This window comes from Mercenaria mercenaria, chromosome 4, assembly GCF_021730395.1.
Source record: "Mercenaria mercenaria strain notata chromosome 4, MADL_Memer_1, whole genome shotgun sequence".
Classification (NCBI taxonomy): domain Eukaryota; kingdom Metazoa; phylum Mollusca; class Bivalvia; order Venerida; family Veneridae; genus Mercenaria; species Mercenaria mercenaria.
In genome coordinates, this window is record NC_069364.1 from 72,613,757 (window position 1) to 72,627,834 (window position 14,078).

The 14,078-nt window shown below is 33.7% G+C and overlaps 1 protein-coding gene across 4 annotated transcripts in view; it reads left to right on the top strand.

Annotated features, from left to right (window-relative positions):
• The window catches only part of LOC123552129 (tRNA wybutosine-synthesizing protein 5-like), a 48,008-nt gene that overhangs the window by 12,727 nt on the left and 21,203 nt on the right, over window positions 1–14,078 (top strand). The window lies entirely within an intron of this gene.

Genomic DNA, 14,078 nt, shown 5'->3' on the forward strand with positions numbered 1-14,078 from the left:
AACTATCAAAGGTATTGCTTTAAGACTTGCAACACTTGTTCACCATCAACAGCTGACTCTGTACAGCAAGAAACATAACTCCATCCTGCTTTTTGGAAGAATTATGGCCCCTTTTGGATTTAGAAAATATCAGATTTCTTGGTTAAGTTTTGTGTTTAGGTCAACTTTTCTCCTTTAACGGTCAAAGCTATTGCTTAAATACTTCGAGCGGTTATTTGCCATTAAAAGCTGACCCTGCACAGCAAGTACCGTAACTCTACATTGCTTTTTGCAATAATTATGGCCCCTTTTGGACTTAGAAAATCAGATTTCTTGGTTAAGTTCTGTGTTTAGGTCAGCTTTTCTCATAAACTAGCAAAACTATTGCTTTAAAACTTAATTGCAACACTAAGTCTTGTTCACCATCAAAAGCTGACTCTGTACAGCAAGAAACATTAAACTTCATCCTGCTTTTTGCAAGAATTATGTCCCCTTTTGGACTCAGAAAATATCATAAAAACACACGGGTAGGACAATATTTATATTATACAGAGACAAAAAAAATCAGGTGAGGATCTGCACCCACATCTGCACTGCTCTTGTTAGATCCTAAGATTATTTTGTAAAAAAATGTAAGGACACTTTGATAGCTGATTGTAAACTTTGAAATAACTTGCAGTTTTTACAAGCGCATGGAGATTAGTTGAAGTGTTTACATTTACTTCCTGATATATTATAATCTTTTAAACGTGGTTAATCACATTTGAGCATTATTTTGTGACAGTTTTCATTTTTAGTGTATTCTGTCAGAGATTTATTTAAGGAACAAAATGACGTATTTTACAGAGTTAGATCCCTATTACCAGTAAAAATGTATGTTTAACCCCTTGGGGCCGAAATGCGACTAAAGGCGCTATATTTTCTACCCCTGTAGCGTCGATATCCGACTATAAGCGCGTTATCAGGACTCCCCAGGATGGCGATTGACGAGTATAGTCGCGGCATCGAGATCATGCTGATTGCGTCAAATACTTGTTAATTTTTGATAGTCCTGATAAAAGCAAAGTTATTTTGCATACCGGCTTTTATTTCTTAGATGTTATAATTATTAATTATGCTAATAATAAGTTTCCTTGTTAAAATAAATGTTTGTAAATATGCAGTAAAGGAAATAAAAAAGACGAACTACAGTGTGTTTCATTCATACTGTATTTCAAAAGATTAAAATAATGTCGGCTGCCAGAGATTTTTCTTACATTGAAGAAAATATTCATTATCATGCCAATTTTGACGTATCATTACTTTCATTAATTTCATTATCAGAGAAATGAATGGTCGGAAAATGTTAAGTTTTAGAAAGCTGAAATATTCGTACACTTACATCGCATTAAATTCAGATGGATAAAAATAACACAGCAAAACAAGTTTCATACATAAAAATGTGTGTAAATAAACGCTTTTTGTAAATTTAATAATTCTTCAAAGATGGGTGTCAATATTACAACTTAACTGTCTCAGTGCGTGTCATACAACGTTTGTGTACATGTTTAGAAATTAATTATACATCAAAATTAACCATCGTTATTCACTCAAAAATGGGTGTTATTTTTAGCTCGACTATACGAAGTATAAGGAGAGCTATCCTACTCGCCCCAGCGTCGGCGTCGGCGTCTTTCCGCGTCCCCACCTTGGTTAAAGTTTTGGTGCACTTTCTCTTTTTTCAACTTATCTCTGTAATTACTTGATGGATTTGATTCAGACTTGAAATACTTATTCCTCATCATCATCCACATCATCTGACATAAGGGCCATAACTCTGGCACCAATATTTCATGAATTATCCCCCCTTTCCACTTAGATTTTCAGGTTAAAGTTTTGATGCACTTTCACTCTATCTCTGTTATTACTGAATGGATTTGATTCAAACTTAAAATAGTTGTTCAACATCATCACCCACATCATATGACACAAGGTGCATAACTTTGGCACCATTTTTTCATGAATTATCCCCCCTTTTCACTTAGATTTTCAGGTTAAAGTTTTGATGCACTTTCACTCTATCTCTGTTATTACTAAATGGATTTGATTCAAACTTAAAATAGTTGTTCAACATCATCGCCCACATCATATGACACAAGGTGCATAACTCTGGCACCATTTTTTCATGAATTATTCCCCCTTTTTACTTAGAATTTCAGGTTAAAGTTTTGGTGCACTTTCACTCTACCTCTGTTATTACTGAATGGATTTGATTCAAACTTAAAATAGTTGTTCAGTATCATCACCCACATCATGTGACACAAGATGCGTAACTCTGGCACAATTTTTCATGAATTATTCCCCTTTTTACTTAGAATTTCAGGTTAAAGTTTTATGCACTTTCACTCTATCTCTGTTATTACTGAATGGATCTGATTCAAACTTAAACAATTGTTTGACATTATTACCTTTATCATATGACACAAGGTGCATAACTCTGGGACCAATTTTTCATGAATTATTTCCCCTTTTTACTTAGAATTTTAGGTTAAAGTTTTGATGCACTTTCACTCTGTCTCTGTTATTATTGAAGGGATTTGATTCAAACTTAAAATAGTTGTTCAACATCATCACCCACACCATATGATGCAAGGTGCATAACTCTGGCACCAATTTTTCATTAATTATTCCCCCTTTTTACTTAGAATTTTAGGTTAAAGTGTTGATGCACTTTCACTCTGTCGCTGTTATTACTGAATTGATATGATTCAAACTTAAAATAGTTGTTCAACATCATCACCCACGCTATATGACACAAGCTGCATAACTCTGGCACCAATATTTAATGAATTATGCCCCTTTTTGCTTAGGATATACTTATATAGTGTTTTGATACATTTGATCTTTACCTCTCTTATTACTTTAAGTTGATATTTTTGACATAGACTCAGGCTATTGTGCAATATCTTCATCCACAATTGGAGTCATTAAACACTCCAGTGACAGCTCTAGTTTCCTCAGATGTGCCCAGTTTCACTATCCAGCATTGAAATAGTCGAGCGCGCTGTCTCCTGTGACAGCTCTTGTTGAGTAATGCTGATGTAAATATTCTGTGTTAATAATGTATTTCTATTTATTGGAATTTAATGTGTTTATATGTGAAAAAAGTAATAAAATCGGAAATGTTCAAATATTTATTAAACGCAATAGGTGTGTAAAGATGGTGAATGTTTCGAAGTGAAATTATTATTCTATTTGGATGTAAGTTACGGACGAAAGTGGATATATAAATATTTGTTCAAACTTGGAAGATTTTATAAGTATAGTTTGATTTACACCAGTGTTAATAATATTTTTATGCATGATTTCAATTGACTGCATGCAAGTGTGATTATGATAAAATCAGATAATGTTCTTCGACGTCAGGTGATAATTCTTATCTCGCCGCAGCATGTATATTATGATATCGGCCTCAGGGAGTTAATTATTTTTAGCTCGACTATACGAAGTATAAGGAGAGCTATCCTACTCGCCCCGGCGTCGGCGTCGGCGTCGGCGTCTTTCCGCGTCCCCACCTTGGTTAAAGTTTTGGTGCACTTTCTTTTTTTTCAACTTATCTCTGTAATTACTTGATTGATTTGATTCAAACTTGAAATACTTATTCCTCATCATCATCCACATCATCTGACATAAGGGCCATAACTCTGGCACCAATATTTCATGAATTATCCCCCCTTTTCACTTAGATTTTCAGGTTAAAGTTTTGATGCACTTTCACTCTATCTCTGTTATTACTGAATGGATTTGATTCAAACTTAAAATAGTTGTTCAGCATCATCACCCACATCATATGACACAAGATGCATAACTCTGGCACCATTTTTTCATGAATTATTCCCCCTTTTTACTTAGAATTTCAGGTTAAAGTTTTGGTGCACTTTCACTCTACCTCTGTTATTACTGAATGGATTTGATTCAAACTTAAAATAGTTGTTCAGCATCATCACCCACATCATATGACACAAGATGCATAACTCTGGCACAATTTTTCATGAATTATTCCCCTTTTTACTTAGAATTTCAGGTTAAAGTTTTATTCATTTTCGCTCTATCTCTGTTTTTACTGAATGGATCTGATTCAAACTTAAACAATTGTTCAACATCATTACCCTTATCATATGACACAAGGTGCATAACTCTGGCACCAATTTTTCATGAATTATTTTCCCTTTTTACTTAGAATTTTAGGTTAAATTTTTGATGCACTTTCACTCTGTCTCTGTTATTACTGAATGGATTTGATTCAAACTTAAAATAGTTGTTCAACATCATCACCCACACCATATGACGCAAGGTGCATAACTCTGGCACCAATTTTTCATTAATTATTCCCCATTTTTACTTAGAATTTTAGGTTAAAGTTTTGATGCACCTTCACTCTGTCTCTGTTATTACTGAATGGATATGATTCAAACTTAAAATAATTGTTCAACATCATCACCCACACTATATGACACAAGCTGCATAACTCTGGCACCAATATTTAATGAATTATGCCCCTTTTTGCTTAGGATATACTTATATAGTGTTTTGATACATTTTATCTTTACCTCTCTTATTACTTTAAGTTTATATTTTTGACATAGACTCAGACTATTGTGCAATATCTTCATCCACAATTGGAGTCATTAAACACTCCAGTGACAGCCCTAGTTTCCTCAGATGTGCCCAGTTTCACTATCCAGCATTGAAATAGTCGAGCGCGCTGTCTCCTGTGACAGCTCTTGTATTTGACCTGGCAGGATGGAGTTAATCTCTGACTTATGCAAATAGTGGTAATCTCAAACAAGAGCACCTCCTTGAGGGTGCAAACACTCATCTGATTTTTAGCTCGACTATACGAAGTATAAGGAGAGCTATCCTACTCGCCCCGGCGTCGGCGTCTTTCGGCGTCCCCACCTTGGTTAAAGTTTTGGTGCACTTTCTCTTTTTTCAACTTATCTCTGTAATTACTTGATGGATTTGATTCAAACTTGAAATACTTATTCCTCATCATCATTCACATCATCTGACACAAGGGCCATAACTCTGGCTCCAATATTTTATGAATTATCCCCCCTTTTCACTTAGATTTTCAGGATAAAAGTTTTGATGCACTTTCACTCTATCTCTGTTATTACTAAATGGATTTGATTCAAACTTAAAATAGTTGTTCAACATCATCACCTATATCGTATGACACAAGGTGCATAACTCTGGCACCATTTTTTCATGAATTATTCTCCCATTTTACTTATAATTTCAGGTTAAAGTTTTGGTGCACTTTCACTCTGTCTCTGTTATTACTGAATGGATTTGATTCAAACTTAAAATAGTTGTTCAACATCATCATCCACATCATCTGACACAAGGGCCATAACTCTGGCACCAATATTTCATGAATTATCCCCCCTTTTCACTTAAAATTTCAGGTTAAAGTTTTGGTGCACTTTCACTCTATCTCTGTTATTACTAAATGGATCTGATTCAAACTTAAACAATTGTTCAACATCATCACCCACATCATATGACACAAGGTGCATAACTCTGGGACCAATTTTTCTTGAATTATTTCCCCTTTTTACTTAGAATTTTAGGTTAAAGTTTTGATGCACTTTCACTCTGTCTCTGTTATTACTGAATGGATTTGATTCAAACTTAAAATAGTTGTTCAACATCATCACCCACACCATATGACGCAAGGTGCATAACTCTGGCAACAATTTTTCATTAATTATTCCCCCTTTTTACTTAGAATTTTAGGTTAAAGTTTTAATGCACTTTCACTCTGTCTTTGTTATTACTAAATGGATTTGATTCAAACTTAAAATAGTTGTTCAACATCATCACCCACACTATATGACACAAGCTGCATAAGTTTGGCACCAATATTTAATGAATTATGCCCCTTTTTGCTTAGGATATACTTATGGTGTTTTGATACATTTTATCTTTACCTCTCTTATTACTTTAAGTTGATATTTTTGACATAGACTCAGGCTATTGTGCAATATCTTCATCCACAATTGGAGTCATTAAACACTCCAGTGACAGCTCTAGTTTCATCAGATGTGCCCAGTTTCACTATCCAGCATTGAAATAGTCGAGCGTGCTGTCTCCTGTGACAGCTCTTGTTTAGGAAATGTTATAATTACTGCCCTTTTAATATGAAAGTTTTAAAAAGTGGACAGCTTCTTTTGATTTCAATATAACTTCAAATCATACATTTGCATTTGATAGATATTGGGATATTTCTAAAATCTGAACCAAAAGTTGTTTTAAAACAGTCCGAAGCTTTGGAATTTATATATTTCCAATCTATCCTGGTTGCACAACCGAGAAAGGTAAAAGAAGGTAATACTTTTTTTGAAAACTTGCATTTCTAATGAATTTCGGCTAAATATATATTTTTCAATGTAAATGTTTGACAAATATAGTACAATAGTTCTTATCTTCATAGGATTTCTTAAAGTGGAATTATGTGCATTTTTTTCAATTAAAAATCCAGCTGAAATAGATGTGTTTGTAAAAAGGGTGGAGGAAATTATAGCTTTTAACCCAATATACCAAACTCTTCCTGTAACCAGTACGAAATAATAACTTTCCAGATATGACTTTTCTTATTCGACGCCGCCCTGAAGGCGGTGTCGAGTATATGGGATACACTTTTACTTCGGACCCTGTAAAGATGGTAATGAATAGTTTCGGAGTGATAAACTGAACACAGTGAATAGTTTGTAAAAGGATCAACGATATTGCACAATACATTTTAGTGAATAAACAAAAAATAGCAAAAAGAAAACATAAAAAATGTATGTAATGCAACTTATTATGTGATATAAAACAGTGCTATATGTCTTTCCTCTCCTTATTTGTAGAGCAGAACATATTTTTTTTATTTACAATTTCGTCAAAAATGTTGATCCGATTTATTGATAAGGGAGGTTACTCTGTAAGTCAAGTTTTCTATTTCTATTCTTAGCATGACCTACTTACCTATCTCATTTTCTATAAATAGAACACACCGCAGATATACCATACTGTAACGCGTGAATCGTCTGGACAAGGGAGCGTTCGTGTATTTTACAACTTCGAAGAGAATATTTTAAAAAAATTATGGAAAATTACAATTTGCCTGCATAAAAATTCCTTGGAAAAAAACGTATTTACAAAGTAAATAAAGGAATCAATAAGCATAGATATGTTGAAATGAACAAAGGAAGTGCCGCTGTTAACTTATTTTTAACCTTTTTGTCTTATTTTCTTTGTTGATAGGTACAGTGATGTAATTTCAGAATGCGCACACTTTTGCAAATTCCTGTTTCTATTTTTTGTTTTTTGTTTTTTTTTCTTTCTTTTTTTTTTGCTTATATGTCATATAGATCTACTCATTGTTTACAGATATACACTGTCAACTAAGGTGTGCAATAGGCTAAAGAGCACTTGGCTGAATTTGTCAGTGACAAGTTAATACTTCTTTAAATGTGGTTAGATCGAAATATCAAAAGCCATGGGACCATAACTTATCAAAGCATCAGTGACTTAAAATTGAATTCCTTGTTGAATTTATATGTTCATTGATCTTATATGACTAGTCAGTTGCTCTGGTTTTATAATATCTTGTTACTTGCTTCTTTTTAGCTGGACTATTCGAAAAATAAGTAGAGCTATCCTACTCACCACGGCGTCGGTGTCGGCGTCACACCTTGGTTAAGTTTTTCGTACCAGTCCACATTTTGACAAAGTCTTTTGAGATAAAGCTTTGAAACTTTCAACACTTGTTAACCATCATCATGGCCAGTTATAGGCAAGAGCACATAACTCCAGCAAGGATTTTGGCTGAATTATGGCCCCTTTTGACTTAGAAATCATGGTTAAGTTTTTCGTAACAGTTCATATTTTGACAAAGTCTTTTAAGATAAAGCTTTGAAACTTTCAACACTTGTTAACCATCACCATGGCCAGTTATAGGAAAGAGTACATAACTCCATCAGGAATTTTGGCTGAATTATGGCCCCTTTCGACTTAGAAATCTTGGTTAATATTTCTTACCAGTTCCTATTTTGACAAAGTCTTTTGAGATAAAGCTTTGAAACACCTGTTTACCATCACCATGTCCAGTTACAGGCAAGAGTACATAACTCCATCAAGGATTTTGGCTGAATTATGGCCCCTTTTGACTTAGAAATCTTGGTTAAGTTTTTCGTACCAGTTCATATTTTTTGTAAAGTGTTTGACATATGGCTTTGAAACTTTTATCACTTGTTTAGTATAATAGTCTCTATCTTTAGGAAAGAGAAAATGACTCTGTCATCTATTTTGGCTGAATTATGGCCCTTTTTGGACTTTGAAATTGGTTCTGTTTTCATACAAGTCCATGTTTTGTCAAAACTATTTGACATATGGCTTTTAAACTTTGAACACTTGTTTATCATTATGATTTCCATCTGTAGGCAAGAGTACATAACTATTTTGACTGAATTATGGCCCTTTTTGGACTTTGAAATTGCCTCATATATTGCCATTTAGTGCAAGACTTATCGAAATCAAAGTAATACAGGAACATTGTTTGTCTAATCTATTTATTTCTTTTGTCTGAATATCTGTGGAAATATTTTTACCCCATTCATCAATCAATTCTTCGAATAGTCGAGCGCACTGTCATCAGACAGCTCTTGTTTCTTCTTTTTTCTTTTTAATTTAATAGATAGTTTTTATATTTGTCCATTCCTGACAAAAAAAAAAAAAAAAAAAAAAAAATCATTGAAATATTTTCTACACTTTGGCAGTGGGTTATTATGCTTTCTAAATTTCTTGTAATATTAGATTTGAACTAGACACTGACATACTCCTAGTAACCTTACAGTTCAACGATGACTTCAAGTTTATCGTTCGTCCGGGAAAAAAATGAATTCTATGATATTCAGAAGTATAGAAAGATTCATGCTTTGTGAATAGGGGCAATATAGAGATTATTCATGTTATATCATTCTTTTCTTGGACAAAATTTTTGATTGTTTTTGTCAAGGGAAACAGTACATTGCTGTGTATAATCTGCATTCTGAAATCTATAATGTAGGTGACTAAGGTCCATAAAACTTCATCAGTAAATAGAAAACACTCATTACATTACATGATAATAAAAATAATGGTTTCTGTAAACCACAACTTTGAAATAATTTCAACATTTCCTCATTTCCCAACAAACTGCGTTTCTGTGAAACTTCATACACATGCTCCTGCATATAAGAACTTTTCACAGGAGATGACCTTAGTTAGTGAAATAATTACTTTAATTTTGTATGTAAAGGGACCACCTACTCGCAATATTAATGTCATTGCAGTTAGAGGATTTGTATTGCATGGTAAAACTTTTCTATCATGTTTATTCTTCATGTTTTAAACAGTTTATAACATATATTGTTTTATGTGCTAATGTTGATAACTTGTAGCCAGTCAGACTAATAAAGTAATGATTAGGTGATTTCTCATATTGCAATAAATGTACTTCAGACACAACACTTGGCGGCGTCTTTGATGCTTGCATCAATGAATTTCCTTGTTTTGACTGGGGCAGTCTTTTTAAGAAAAGTCAAACTGCATGCAGGAGTTGCTTTCCTTCAACTTCAGAAATCTCTACCTATAGGTAAGGGAGATCACTGCATAGACAATTGGAGAAATGAACTATTATTTTATTAGTCCGATTTCTTTATTTCTAAAGCCTCAACTTGAAATACTTATGCGGCATTATCGTTAATTTAACACATTTAATGCACAGCAACTGAAAATTGCTTTTATAAAACATTCACCAAAAACACACTATGTGCAGTAAGATGCGCATAATGCCACTTTAAGGTATTAGATACCTAATAGTGTACCTTCTTTTGAAGAGTATTCAGTTCCTACTGACTTAAATTTTTCAAAGGGGCATAGGTTCAAGCCCCACTGGGACAAATTTTTTCCCCCTTGTATCACTTTTTTTTTAGTAAGTTTTTACTCTTTTTTTAGCTCATCTGATTTTTTGAAAAAAAATGATGAGTTATTGTCATCACTTGAGCGGTTGTCGGCGTCGGCGTCGGCGTTGCCTGGTTAAGTTTTATGTTTAGGTCACCTTTTCTCCTAAACTATCAAAGCTATTGCTTTGAAACTTGGAATACTTGTTCACCATCATAAGCTGACCCTGTATAGCAAGAAACATAACTCCATCTTGCTTTTTGCAAGATTTATGGCCCCTTTTGTACTTAGAAAATATCAGATTTCTTGGTTAAGTTTTTATGTTTAGGTCAACTTTTCTCCTAAACTATCAAAGCTATTGCTTTGAAACTTGGAATACTTGTTCACCATCATAAGCAGACCCTGTACGTAAAGAAACATAACTCCATCTTGCTTTTTGCAAGATTTATTGCCCCTTTTGGACTTAGAAAATCAGTTTTCTTGGTTAAGTTTTATGTTTAGGTCAGCTTTTATCCTAAACTATCAAAGCTATTGCTTTAAAACTTGCAACACTTGTTCACCATCATAAGTTGACCCTGTACAGCAAGAAACATAACTCCATCCTGCTTTTTGCAAGATTTATGGCCCCTTTTGGACTTAGAAAATATCAGATTTCTTGGTTAAGTTTTATGTTTAGGTCAACTTTTTCTCTTAAACTATCAAAGCTATTGCTTTGAAACTTGCAACACTTGTTCACCATCATAAGCTGACCCTGTACAGCAAGCAACATAACTCCATCCTGCTTTTTGCAATAATTATTGCCCTTTTTGGACTTAGAAAATAATTTTCTTGGTTGAGTATTATGTTTAAGTCAACTTTTCTCATAAACTATCAAAGCTATTGCTTTAAAACTTGCAACAGTTTTTCACCATCATAAGTGGACACTGAACATCAAGAAACATAACTCTAACCTGCTTTTTGCAAGAATGATGGCCCTTTTTAGACTTAGAAAATCATGGGTAGGACAATATTTCTATTACACAAAAAAAATCAGATGAGCGTCAGCACCCGCAAGGCGGTGCTCTTGTTTCAAGACTTATTATTGATTTATTGTACAGAATTGGAATTTTTTGATTTGTTACAATTTAAGTGATTTCTTGCTGTTCAAAGTGAATTACCTCTGAAACAGAAGGGGGGTAGAGTTAGAATTCTTTAAAAATACTGAGTTACATGCGGAAAAAGTTCTCTATTTTGCCTTTACAGTTTACTCTTTAAATTACATATTGTGGAAAAAATGTAGGTAGGTTTTACTTCTGCCCCAAGCTTATTTTTGAATAAAGTGACAAAATTTTAAACAGTCCCACAGGACTCGACCTTGATTTTTAGCTCACCTGAGTTTTTCTGATCGCTCAATGTCCGGCGTCCGGCGTCCGTCATCTGTCGTCTGTCTGTCAACATTTAGCTTGTGTATGCGATAGAGGCTGTATTTCTCAATTAATCTTCATGAATATTGGTCAGAATGATAACCTTGATGAAATCTAGGCCGAGTTCGAAAATGGGTCATCTCGGGTCAAAAACTAGGTCACTAGGTCAAATCAAAGAAAAACCTTGTGTATGCGATAGAGGCTGTATTTTTCAATTAATCTTCATGAATATTGGTCAGAATGATAACCTTGATGAAATCTAGGCCGAGTTTGAAAATGGGTCATCTCGGGTCAAAAACTAGGTCACTACGTCAAATCAAAGAAAAACCTTGTGTATGCGATAGAGGCTGTATTTTTCAATTGATCTTCATGATTATTGGTCAGAATGATTGCCTTGATGAAATCTAGGTTAAGTTCGAAAATGGGTCATCTCGGGTCAAAAACTAGGTCACTACGTCAAATCAAAGAAAAACCTTGTGTATGCGATAGAGGCTGTATTTTTCAATTATTCTTCATGAATGTTGGTCAGAATGATAACCTTGATGAAATCTAGGCCGAGTTTGAAAATGGGTCATCTCGGATCAAAAACTAGGTCACTAGGTCAAATCGAGAAAAACTTTGTGTATGCGATAGAGGCGGTATTTTTCAATTGATCTTCATGAATTTTGGTCAGAATGATTACCTTGATGAAATCTAGGCCGAGTTCGAAAATGGGTCATCTGGGGTCAAAAACTAGGTCACTAGGTCAAATCAAGGAAAAACCTTGTGTATGCGATAGAGGCTGTATTTTTCAATTGATCTTCATGAATTTTGGTCAGAATAATTACCTTGATGAAATTTAGACCAAGTTCGAAAATGGGTCATCTGGGGTCAAAAACTAGGTCACTAGGTCAAATCAAAGAAAAACCTTGTGTATGCAATAGAGGCTGTATTTTTCAACTGATCTTCATGAAATTTAGCCAGAATGATTACCTTGATAAAATCCAGGCCGAGTTCGAAAATGGGTCATCTGGGGTCAAAAGCTAGGTCACTAGGTCAAATCGAAGAAAAAAATTGTGTATGCAATAGAGGATGTATTTTTCAATTGATCTTCATGAAATTTGGTCAGAATGATTGCCTTGATGAAATCTAGGTCGAGTTTGAATATGGGTTATCTGAGTTCAAAAACTAGGTCACTAGGTCAAATTAAAGAAAAATCTTGTGTATGCGATAGAGACTGTTTTTTTCAATTGATTTTTATGAAATTTGGTCAGGATGATTTCCTTAATGAAATCTAGGTCGAATTTGAACATGGGTCATCTGAGGTCAAAAACCAGGTCACTTGGTCAAATCAAAGAAAAAACTTGTGTATGTGATAGAGGCTGTATTTTTCCATTGATCTTCATGAATTTTGGTCAGAATGATTGCCTTGATGAAATCTAGGTCGAGTTTGAACATGGGTCATCTATGGTCAAAAACTAGGTCATATCTAAGAAAATGCTTGTTTTATCGCAAGAGACCAATTTTTTGGTCCAATCTTAATGAAAATTGGTCAGAATATTTGTTTCCATGAAATCACTAGGTCAAACATGTTTTACACTGTTATGGTGTGTTTCTTAGGTGAGCGACCTAGGGCCATCTTGGCCCTCTTGTTCAATATAAGAGTGAGAATTCTGTCTCATTAAATCCTTTTACTTGAGGCACCCTAGAAAAAAATGATACTGACAGTTTTCTTTTGTGTTTTATAATTGTTTACCCGTAGTTTGACGTCTATCATCAAAATTAGAAATGATATAATGAATTCTCTGCAAACATTTTGGACAATGGCCATCACTTTGAAATTTATCTGTACTTGAGCTTGAGGAAATACATGTATCATAAATTATACAAACAAAAAAATGGTATGGTAAAAGTTGTTTAAAAATTGCAACACAGCGCAAAACATGGTCAACTTTAAGAAGCGAATGCTGTTTTTTAAACATTTTTATTAGGTATCTAATACCTTAAGCAAATTATGATTATTGATTTTATACATATTATGATATATGCTAAAATAACTATATCCTGGTTAGGCAACCAAGAAAGGAAAATCAAATTTTAAGAATACCTCCAGTGAAATTCTATTATGTATTAAGAAGTCAGGGAACACAAATAAGTTTAAATGATCAATTTTGTGAAACTTTAGACCAAATCCATTACTTGATCAAAATCTGATTAATTATCTTAAAGGAACCATTAAAATGTTTAAAGCTATTTGCCCACAGTTTGGGTGAATTTAAGAAAAAAAAAAAGTCATATCCACAAAGTTTGGCATATAATGTATATATAACATTGAAAAATGATCAAGTGAGTTGAAATATGTGTTAAGTGTTGGTACAAAGGCAAGAAGAATGTTGATTTTGTCCATTATTTCAAAAGTATTGCACAGGTTTCCTCCATTCTGAGCATTATATTTGGTAATTTATTAAGTCATTTGTACCGCTGGTAACTTTAACAGTATCCACATTTCATTGATTTTTGAGAGTGAAAAAGTTTGCCTAAAAAGTGTGAATGAGTTTCTTTAATATTGCCAGTAATTTTTTTTTAGAATTTTGAGAAAACTATTACAGTAGTGAACTTGTTTCAAATTGTGCATGAGAAATCATGTTTTTTATAATCAGTTCAACAGAAGTGCATTGCTTTAACTTGATACTATCGATGGTAGCTAGGCAACACAGAAAAACTGATTGCACAATATAATTTCCA